The following is an 11057-nucleotide window of genomic DNA, read 5'->3' as shown; positions in this document are numbered from 1 at the left end:
TTAAAAATTCTTGGAGATGCTTCCCTGCATCCGGATGAACAACATATGCTATTTTATTTCACCCTCTGAATATTTTTATTTTTCCTCAACTGGGCAAAATATGACCATGCATAGCCTACATTTGGATGAGCATGACATGATGAGAACGTAAAGCAATAGTTTCAACTTTGGCAAAAAACATTTCACATGGGCTTAAAGGCAGAGGAAGCTTTTGAGGGTTTGGGATGGCATCATCAACCCAACTTGGTGTGCATCCAAAACTGTCAGAAAATGCAGCTGAATGGCTGTGTGGATGGTACCTTGCAGGGCTGCCGCGTAGGTCAAAACTGACCAGCAGGGTGATGTCATGCAAATCATGTTTATTTCATATCAAAACACTTGCATATATCAGATAAAAGCACAATATAGATGTTATAGGTGCTTGGTTTGATCCATGAACTTTTGTGCATCCAAAACTGTCAGAAAATGCAGCCGAATGGCTGTGTGGATGGTACTTTGCAGGGCTGTCGCGTAGGTCAAAACTGACCAGCAGGGTGATGTCATGCAAATCATGTTTATTTCATATCAAAACACTTGCATTTATCAGATAAAAGCACAATATAGATGTTATGAGGTGCTTGGTTTGATCCATGAACTTTTGTGCATCCAAAACTGTCAGAAAATGCAGCCGAATGGCTGTGTGGATGGTACTTTGCAGGGCTGTCGCGTAGGTCAAAACTGACCAGCAGGGTGATGTCATGCAAATCATGTTTATTTCATATCAAAACACTTGCATATATCAGATAAAAGCACAATATAGATGTTATGAGGTGCTTGGTTTGATCCATGAACTTTTGTGCATCCAAAACTGTCAGAAAATGCAGCCGAATGGCTGTGTGGATGGTACTTTGCAGGGCTGTCGCGTAGGTCAAAACTGACCAGCAGGGTGATGTCATGCAAATCATGTTTATTTCATATCAAAACACTTGCATTTATCAGATAAAAGTACAATATAGATGTTATGAGGTGCTTGGTTTGATCCATGAACTTTTGTGCATCCAAAACTGTCAGAAAATGCAGCCGAATGGCTGTGTGGATGGTACTTTGCAGGGCTGTCGCGTAGGTCAAAACTGACCAGCAGGGTGATGTCATGCAAATCATGTTTATTTCATATCAAAACACTTGCATATATCAGATAAAAGCACAATATAGATGTTATGAGGTGCTTGGTTTGATCCATGAACTTTTGTGCATCCAAAACTGTCAGAAAATGCAGCCGAATGGCTGTGTGGATGGTACTTTGCAGGGCTGTCGCGTAGGTCAAAACTGACCAGCAGGGTGATGTCATGCAAATCATGTTTATTTCATATCAAAACACTTGCATTTATCAGATAAAAGTACAATATAGATGTTATGAGGTGCTTGGTTTGATCCATGAACTTTTGTGCATCCAAAACTGTCAGAAAATGCAGCCGAATGGCTGTGTGGATGGTACTTTGCAGGGCTGTCGCGTAGGTCAAAACTGACCAGCAGGGTGATGTCATGCAAATCATGTTTATTTCATATCAAAACACTTGCATATATCAGATAAAAGCACAATATAGATGTTATGAGGTGCTTGGTTTGATCCATGAACTTTTGTGCATCCAAAACTGTCAGAAAATGCAGCCGAATGGCTGTGTGGATGGTACTTTGTGGATGTCGCATTTGAACCGTTTGCCCCGTGTTATCCCTGGTATATATGAGCAAAGTGTGACAATAGAATTCTAACTATTGGTAGTGCAGCTGCTGGTGGTGGTGCTACTGCTGCTTATTATTATATTTCTTTTACAGCATATAATAGATATTTTTGTGTAAAGTCAAAGAAAAGATGGCAGGTGGGAAAAATACACTTTATTATACACAAGAAGGCAACACAGAACATTAATTACAGATTAATTACAGTGAATTTGTCATTTTTATTTGGTAAGGCACAACCACTTCTGGGGAACTATGTACCGGTATGTACTTCTCTCTGTACCTTCTTTGTCAAGGGGTATAGGTGTTTGTACTGGTCTGAGCGATGGTGTCATAACTTTTACTTTTTACTATAAAAAAAAAATCTTGTATGAGCTTTATCTTCATATTGTGATGACTACCATATCTTGCTTTAACATAATCAATAATGATATTATAGCAACTATTTAGTGTGCTAAATTTTTGTGTTTGTTTTGTCAGCCACTGTTTGATCTCTTGATTACTACCACTACGCCTCCCACTATGTAGAGCTGTGACAATTGATGAATCAATTGATCATAAATTAACAATCATAAATTAACAATGAAATTAATCATTAGTTGCAGCCCAGCTTTGATCGACCAGCCCGTGCTTTGATCCACCAGAGAAAATCACCTGCTGAAGTGCTAAGACGTGGGCCAGATGTGATGTTGATTTGTTGATATGGATAAATGTCATCATCATGAAACAACTGAGCATAATTGCTGTGATGGTTTGTGCTGGTGGTGCCGCTCCTGCTGCTCCTGCTGCAGCTACTGCTACTGCTGCTGCTGGTGCCGCTCCTGATGATGCTGCCGCTCCTCATGGGGGAGGGGGGTGGGGGGTGAGAGCCGCTCCTGATGCTGCTGCTGGGGTGGGGGGATGAGAGGCGCTGTGCCCCAGCGTACTTACTTCACAGTTTGTTGAGCCCGTACCCTAGAGTGGTACCAAACATACAGCCGTAAATGCTGCAGGAAGTGCTGCCTTGTCACGTACGGCAAATGGTGCTTCAGCCGTTTCAACCGTGCATTAAATTGCTCAGCCTGCTGGGTGTTTATGCCTGACAGCTGAGGATAGCTGTCAGCATTATAGCCAACACTGCAACCTGCACACACACAAACAATTGAAGAAAATATAGTATCGTTGTCTTGCATTGACAAGAACAAGTGAACAACAAGTGTAATGCATTGCAGTAAATTGTGTTGCAGAACATTGCTCACCTTTGTGATTCCTCCAGTGCAACCGGTCTATGAGGAACCAGCTGCTCTGGAAGAAAGCTGGATCCCTGTTAAGGCTGAAGCTGTGCAGCCTGCATGCATTGTCATAAATGATAACATCCGGTGCTGAAACCCATATAAAGAATGTAGACAGAAATCAATAGTTGCAGAAAATTTGTCGAAATTGGTACTACCAAAAACATGAAGGAAGTTTTTACCGGTCAGCCATTTGGTCTTCAATGCGGTAAATGGCAAGTCAACGGACTCTGGAGACTCCATTACCGCATGATGTGGCCCTCCTCAGCCATATTCCTCAAAAGGGGCAAAATAAATGGGGCCTCCTTCTCTGCAACCACCAGAAGTTGAGCCCATTCATCTTGCCCAGTTAGACCTTCCCCATACCTCTTCAGGGCCTCCCTGAGGTGTGGGGACTTGATCAGAATTCGATCACTATGACTATTGGAATGAAAAGCAAAATTGATGACTGTCATTTATTTTGTATAATTATATTTGTATAATATAATCTTGACATATGTCATACTATGACTGATGTTCATTTGTAAATACATATCAGAAAAGTTGAAGGATTGCATACATATACAGTACAATGTTAAAAAATTCTTATCTTCCTTCTTTCCCTTGGTCTTTCCCTTGGTCCTGAGTGGGCGGTGTAGCCTGGGGCTGCTTGGCAAACCGGCGATGATAACCAAGCCATCCATCACCACAGCCCTGCAAGGAGCACATATCTGTTGTTATATGTTCAGTTGTGTTCAATTGTAATGCTGCTACTAGTATAGCTACTACTACTACTACTAATAATAATAATAATAATAGCAATAGTGATGATGATGATGATGATGATGATGATCATGGTGATGATAATCCAACCTTGGATTAGGCCCGCATTGAGGACAACAAAAGCCCTCAACCACTTGGATGTCCACCAATTTAAGGAACGACAGCCATGCCCACCGAAACCTCTTGTACGTGATTATCTCCTCCACCCCATAGTAAAATAACAAAGCAGTGGAATTGCTAACGTTTAGCCATTTTTAGCCAAAAAAACTCACTTATGTTAGCCAAAAAAACTCACTTATGTTGGTCCGATAAGTATGAAATCAGAATATGTTGAACAACGGGACATCACAAACAAGCCAGGCTCAGTTTGGAGTCAGTGGATTATTCCCGGAAGGAGATAAACGGTTTGAAAAATACAAGGTTTACCTCTTCTGGCACAGTAACGCTAGGTGCTAGAGGGATGGGACCAAGAGGCACAGCACAGCCTTGAGGCCCCTGACAACTGCTCCAAAGGTGGGATCTCTGAGACACTCACAAAAAAAACTGTGAAGGAAAAACTTTCAAAAAGTTGACCACTCCCACTTCAGAGGTGGAGTTGTGGGTGGTAGCATGGAGCTACAAGGCTGAAATTCAAGTCAGACCTTCAGCACATGACCCACATGGAGCGTGCAAAGTTTCATCTCTCTAGCTGTAACGCAAAGCATTGTGCTGGCAAAAACGACTTTTTTGGCGATTTAACATTTAGCCATTTTTACATTTTTAGCCAAAAACCTCACTTATGTTGGTCCGATAAGTATGAAATCAGATTATGTTGAACAACGGGACATCACAAACAAGCCAGGCTCAGTTTGGAGTCAGTGGATTATTCCCAGAAGGAGATAAACGGTTTGAAACGTACAAGGTTTACCTCTTCTGGCACGGTAACGCTAGGTGCTAGAGGGATGGGACCAAGAGGCACAGCACAGCCTTGAGACCCCTGACAACTGCTCCAAAGGTGGGATTTCTGAGACACCCACAAAGAAAACTGTGAAAGAAAAACATAAAAAAAGTTGACCACTCCCATTTCAGAGGTGGAGTTTTGGGTGGTAGCATGGAGCTACGAGGCTAAAATTCAAGTCAGACCTTCTGCACATGACCCACATGGAGTGTGCAAAGTTTCATCCCTCTAGCTGTAACGCAAAGCATTGTGTCTGCAAAAAAATATTTTTTTAATATTTAACATTTAGCCATTTATCATTTTTTAGCCAAAAAACACACATATGTTGGTCAGGTCAGTATTGGCGTTGCTATGGTGGTTACTATGGTCATATTATGGTGGTTGCTAGGGTAATTTGAATGGTTGCTATGGTGTTGCTAGGGTAGATATGGTGGTTGCTATGCAAAATAACATGATTGCTATGGTGGTTGTTAGGGTAAGCATGTTGGTTGCTATGGTGGTTGCTAGCTTGACATTATTCAAGTGGTTGCTAGGGTAATTAAGATGGTTGCTAGGGTGTTGCTAGGGTAATTAAGGTGGTTGCTTGGGTGTTGCTAGGGTACATATGGTGGTTGCTATGCTAAATAACAAAGCAGTGGAATTGCTAACGTTTAGCCATTTTTACATTTTTAGGCAAAAAAACTCACTTATGTTGGTCCGATAAGTATGAAATCAGAATATGTTGAACAACGGGACATCACAAACAAGCCAGGCTCAGTTTGGAGTCAGTGGATTATTCCCAGAAGGAGATAGTTTGAAACGTACAAGGTTTACCTCTTCTGGCACGGTAACGCTAGGTGCTAGAGGGATGGGACCAAGAGGCACGGCACAGCCTTGAGGCCCCTGACAACTGCTCCAAAGGTGGGATCTCTGAGACACCCACAAAAAAAACTGTGAAGGAAAAACATAAAAAAAGTTGACCACTCCCACTTCAGAGGTGGAGTTGTGGGTGGTAGCATGGAGCTACAAGGCTGAAATTCAAGTCAGACCTTTAGCACATGACCCACATGGAGCGTGCAAAGTTTCATCTCTCTAGCTGTAACGCAAAGCATTGTGCTGGCAAAAACAACTTTTTTGGCGATTTAACATTTAGCCATTTTTACATTTTTAGCCAAAAACCTCACTTATGTTGGTCCGATAAGTATGAAATCAGATTATGTTGAACAACGGGACATCACAAACAAGCCAGGCTCAGTTTGGAGTCAGTGGATTATTCCCAGAAGGAGATAAACGGTTTGAAACGTACAAGGTTTACCTCTTTTGGCACGGTAACGCTAGGTGCTAGAGGGATGGGACCAAGAGGCACAGCACAGCCTTGAGACCCCTGACAACTGCTCCAAAGGTGGGATCTCTGAGACACCCACAAAGAAAACTGTGAAAGAAAAACATAAAAAAAGTTGACCACTCCCATTTCAGAGGTGGAGTTTTGGGTGGTAGCATGGAGCTACGAGGCTAAAATTCAAGTCAGACCTTCTGCACATGACCCACATGGAGTGTGCAAAGTTTCATCCCTCTAGCTGTAACGCAAAGCATTGTGTCTGCAAAAAAATATTTTTTTAATATTTAACATTTAGCCATTTATCATTTTTTAGCCAAAAAACACACATATGTTGGTCAGGTCAGTATTGGCGTTGCTATGGTGGTTACTATGGTCATATTATGGTGGTTGCTAGGTTGTTGCTAGGGTAATTTGAATGGTTGCTATGGTGTTGCTAGGGTAAATATGGTGGTTGCTATGCAAAATAACATGATTGCTATGGTGGTTGTTAGGGTAAGCATGTTGGTTGCTATGGTGGTTGCTAGCTTGACATTATTCAAGTGGTTGCTAGGGTAATTAAGATGGTTGCTAGGGTGTTGCTAGGGTAATTAAGGTGGTTGCTTCGGTGTTGCTAGGGTACATATGGTGGTTGCTATGCAAAATAACAAAGCAGTGGAATTGCTAACGTTTAGCCATTTTTACATTTTTAGCCAAAAAAACTCACTTATGTTGGTCCGATAAGTATGAAATCAGAATATGTTGAACAACGGGACATCACAAACAAGCCAGGCTCAGTTTTGAGTTGGTGGATTATTCCCGGAAGGAGATAAATGGTTCGAAACGTACAAGGTTTACCTCTTCTGGCACGGTAACGCTAGGTGGTAGAGGGATGGGACCAAGAGGCACGGCACAGCCTTGAGGCCCCTGACAACTGCTCCAAAGGTGGGATCTCTGAGACACCCACAAAAAAAACTGTGAAGGAAAAACATAAAAAAAGTTGACCACTCCCATTTCAGAGGTGGAGTTTTGGGTGGTAGCATGGAGCTACGAGGCTGAAATTCAAGTCAGACCTTCTGCACATGACCCACATGGAGTGTGCAAAGTTTCATCCCTCTAGCTGTAACGCAAAGCATTGTGTCTGCAAAAAAATATTTTTTTAATATTTAACATTTAGCCATTTATCATTTTTTAGCCAAAAAACACACATATGTTGGTCAGGTCAGTATTGGCGTTGCTATGGTGGTTACTATGGTCATATTATGGTGGTTGCTAGGTTGTTGCTAGGGTAATTTGAATGGTTGCTATGGTGTTGCTAGGGTAGATATGGTGGTTGCTATGCAAAATAACATGGTTGCTATGGTGGTTGTTAGGGTAAGCATCTTGGTTGCTATGGTGGTTGCTAGCTTGACATTATTCAAGTGGTTGCTATGGTAATTAAGATGGTTGCTAGGGTGTTGCTAGGGTAATTAAGGTGGTTGCTTGGGTGTTGCTAGGGTACATATGGTGGTTGCTATGCAAAATAACAAAGCAGTGGAAATTGCTAACGTTTAGCCATTTTTACATTTTTAGCCAAAAAAACTCACTTATGTTGGTCCGATAAGTATGAAATCAGAATATGTTGAACAACGGGACATCACAAACAAGCCAGGCTCAGTTTGGAGTCGGTGGATTATTCCCGGAAGGAGATAAACTGTTCGAAACTGTTTGAAACGTACAAGGTTTCTCTCTTCTGGCGCGGTAACGCTAGGTGCTAGAGGGATGGGACCAAGACGAACGGCACCGCCTTGAGGCCCCTGACAACTGCTCCAAAGGTGGGATCTCTGAGACACTCACAAAAAAAACTGTGAAGGAAAAACTTTAATAAAGTTGACCACTCCCACTTCAGAGGTGGAGTTTTGGGTGGTAGCATGGAGCTACGAGGCTGAAATTCAAGTCAGACCTTCTGCACACGACCCACATTGCATTGTGTCTGCAAATTTTTGTTTTTTGACTATTTAACATTTAACCATTTTTCAATTTTTTTTAAAAAAACACACTGTTGGTCAGGTCAGTAATGGCGTTGCTATGGTGGTTACTATGGTCATATTATGGTGGTTGCTAAGTTGTTGCTAGGGTAATTTGAATGGTTGCTATGGTGTTGCTAGGGTAGATATGGTGGTTGCTATGCAAAATAACATGGTTGCTATGGTGGTTGTTAGGGTAAGCATGTTGGTTGCTATGGTGGTTGCTAGCTTGAAGGTGGGCCATGTGTTAATGTATGTTAACTCACATGTATAAGTGACAGGCTTTCAGAAAATATATGGTTTGCATGGCTGAAACTGCTTTGCCTTTATATTGGAGCTAAAAAAAAAAAAAGCCTGTCACTTGTACATGTGAGTTAACATACATTAGCACATGGTCCACCTTCCTGCAAACTTTGGAGGACATAAATGTATACATGGCTCTATTTTGTATATTGGCGAATGAATGGGGCATATGATGTTTTGAGCTCCAACACAAAGGCAAAGCAGTTGCAGCCATGAAAACTATGTATTTTCTGAATATGATGTACCATAGTAAATAGGAAGGTGTGACATGTCTTAATTCATATTAATTGACATCTACAGGATAGGTGTAACAGCGTTGATTCCTCCGAGAGAGTGCGTGTGTGTGTGTGAGTGAGTGAGTGAGTGAGTGAGTGTGTGTGTGTGTGTGTGTGTGTCTAATACTGTACATACCGATTGGCTCTGTATTCTCAAGTCCATGCAGGTCCTTCCCAGTTGAAAATGAAGAGGCCACATTATCTGAAGGAGATCAATAGGAACCTTGCTTTAAATCCCCATCCAAGAGCAATTATGCCTACAGTTAGTGTTCTTTTTTCAAAAACAGTCAACAACAACCATCAGCCCACCAAAACAACACACAACAACAATTGCACACACAACAACACATACACCACAGAACAACAACAACAACAACAACAACAGACAGCCACAGCAGGACAACACAAGCGGAACATAACATAATTCTGTGATGTTGTAATACCGCTATAATATTCTATAGACGCTATAGTATTTCTATAGTAGTCTTATATATTAATTCTAAGACTGATTTCTGAACACTGGACACTCAGGTTAAAATAATATATACTACTGAACACTCCAGATTAAATCATATGTACTATACCCTTCCTTACATTGCTAACCTCTTCCAACTTACAATCACTGCCAGAGTCGAATGTCCGAAGAATGCCGAGCAATACATTTTGAGAGAAAGAAAATTAAAAATATGAATGTGTTCAATGCAAATGCAAGATGGACATACCAAGGACCACTGGTCAAATTATGTGGGATAGGGATTTGGGGTGGAAAGGAAAACACATCAGAACAGCTTCTTTCTGAAAGGGGAAGAATATTTTTTTCAATAATTCATTCATTTATTTATCTGACCACTGGGCCACAGGAAATCATCATGTGTTCACTAATACATGGATTGCCCTGTAAACAAGACAATTCTTTGGTGCAATGTTATTTTTGTTTCCCCATAACAGCTGGGCATCTCAACAGCTACAACCACAAACTCATGACTAGATGGCTACCTCAGTGCAGTATTGTATCGGCCAGTTGATTTATTTGAAGAAAATATTGTAGTAATACTGCAATATTGTTATAATATCCATCTCTTCTAAGTTACTGCAACAGAGAATTATAAGATTCAACGTTTGTTTTGAACTGTCCATTTTGATGAAGTTTGCCTATTGCCAGCGCTAGCTTATTAGCTTTTTCATTGCGTGCATGTAACATCGATGTGTATAGAATGATCCATTCCATCATTGAAAATGTATCGTTTTATTATCAAAGTACACTAGAAAAGAAAATGGAAACATTACCCAATAGCCAACTATCAACGTGAACAGTAAGTTATATTGACATTAAACGGGACATTGCTTACTTACATCACCGGCGGCATGGTAAGACACGGGGCAGGCAGACTGCTGCCAGCTGTTGTCTTAAAACCTAGGCCTATTGACGTGATCTCCTTGTTTTCTTATACTTGCAAAACTTGGAAGCGAACAAGGCAGAACAGGAGTTTAACTGACCACGAAAAAAGACATACTTTTGTACCAATTTACCAAGGCTGACCACAACATCCATCCCTATGCATCCATTTGGGCTGCGCAGCCGAGGAGTGAACAATTATGTCGCAAACTAATGACATCAATAGGACGTGATGGAAAATTTCTCCGATTTGAACTGGACTTTCGCCACTTTTTAAAAAAAGTATGTCCGAGAACTTTATAGCAGTCACCTTCCAAACAGTCCACAAATCTCAAACAAACTACTAAATATATCGCGGATGTTTAACAAGGCTCAAATTAAAATATTACAGCTTTACCAGGCTATTATTATTAAAATTAGGCTCGCTCGTAGCCTATTAAAGGCACGCTCGCTTATACCAATTAAAAAAACAAAACAATATCGCCAATAAATATTAAATATCCTACAGATGTGCGTGATAGGTCATGTTATCCAACTAAAATAGGGTAGCAGTTTAAACACACATTTTGAAACAGAAACAATAGCAAACACGAGCAAATGAACGGATTTAAGCTAGCCTACTGTAGCCTACCTGTGAAAACCATTGCAAGCTCGAGGAAGCCTATTTCAGGCTATCGCGCATGTGCGAATTATTGACAATTGCGTACATTACTGTACGCATTGGCGTGCACAGGTTTGCGTCCGGAATCATACGCATGGCGAGTGTGATCGGGTTGAGATAACACAGGGTCAGGATCATGACCCTCACAAAGGAATGAGAAGGCCAAAGACACAATACAGAGCCTATGATGCAGGCAACAACAGGGGGTTAATGGGTATGCATTCATAATCTTATGTGCATGCATTCAGAGAAATAAATATGGGACCACAGTCAATTATTCCTCAAATTGGAATTCTGTGCTGTCAGCTGTAAAATATTTCATAATTGGAGGACAGTACCTGCAAAATGACTTTGATTTCGTGGTCGATCCCTTATCATCATTTTCATCCGTCGAAGCCTTGCTGTGACCATCACTGCTCTCTTCCTAAACCATTGA

The 11057-nt window shown here is 41.2% G+C and overlaps 1 long non-coding RNA gene across 6 annotated transcripts; it reads right to left on the bottom strand.

Annotated features, from left to right (window-relative positions):
- Positions 1 to 1857: 1857 nt before the first annotated feature.
- On the bottom strand, positions 1858 to 10730 carry LOC143112036 (uncharacterized). Of its 6 annotated transcripts, none has more exons than XR_012984658.1 (7): positions 10592 to 10730; positions 9918 to 10023; positions 9287 to 9359; positions 8701 to 8766; positions 3170 to 3680; positions 2955 to 3077; positions 1858 to 2839 (listed from the first exon to the last, which is right to left on the bottom strand). It is a non-coding gene; the product is annotated as an uncharacterized LOC143112036 (long non-coding RNA). The 6 variants fall into 6 exon arrangements; XR_012984660.1 differs by lacking the exon at positions 10592 to 10730 and adding an exon at positions 4167 to 4773 and having other exon boundaries at positions 9918 to 10585; XR_012984659.1 differs by lacking the exon at positions 9918 to 10023.
- Positions 10731 to 11057: the final 327 nt, after the last annotated feature.

Source organism: Alosa pseudoharengus, unplaced genomic scaffold (genome assembly GCF_046254945.1).
Source record: "Alosa pseudoharengus isolate Yale_2024_CS ecotype anadromous, Long Island Sound unplaced genomic scaffold, YU_APseudo_1.1 YU_APseudo_1.1_scf_8, whole genome shotgun sequence".
NCBI classification, from domain to species: domain Eukaryota; kingdom Metazoa; phylum Chordata; class Actinopteri; order Clupeiformes; family Clupeidae; genus Alosa; species Alosa pseudoharengus.
Note: the sequence above shows the minus strand (reverse complement) of the source record. Positions and strands in the feature narration are given on the sequence as shown.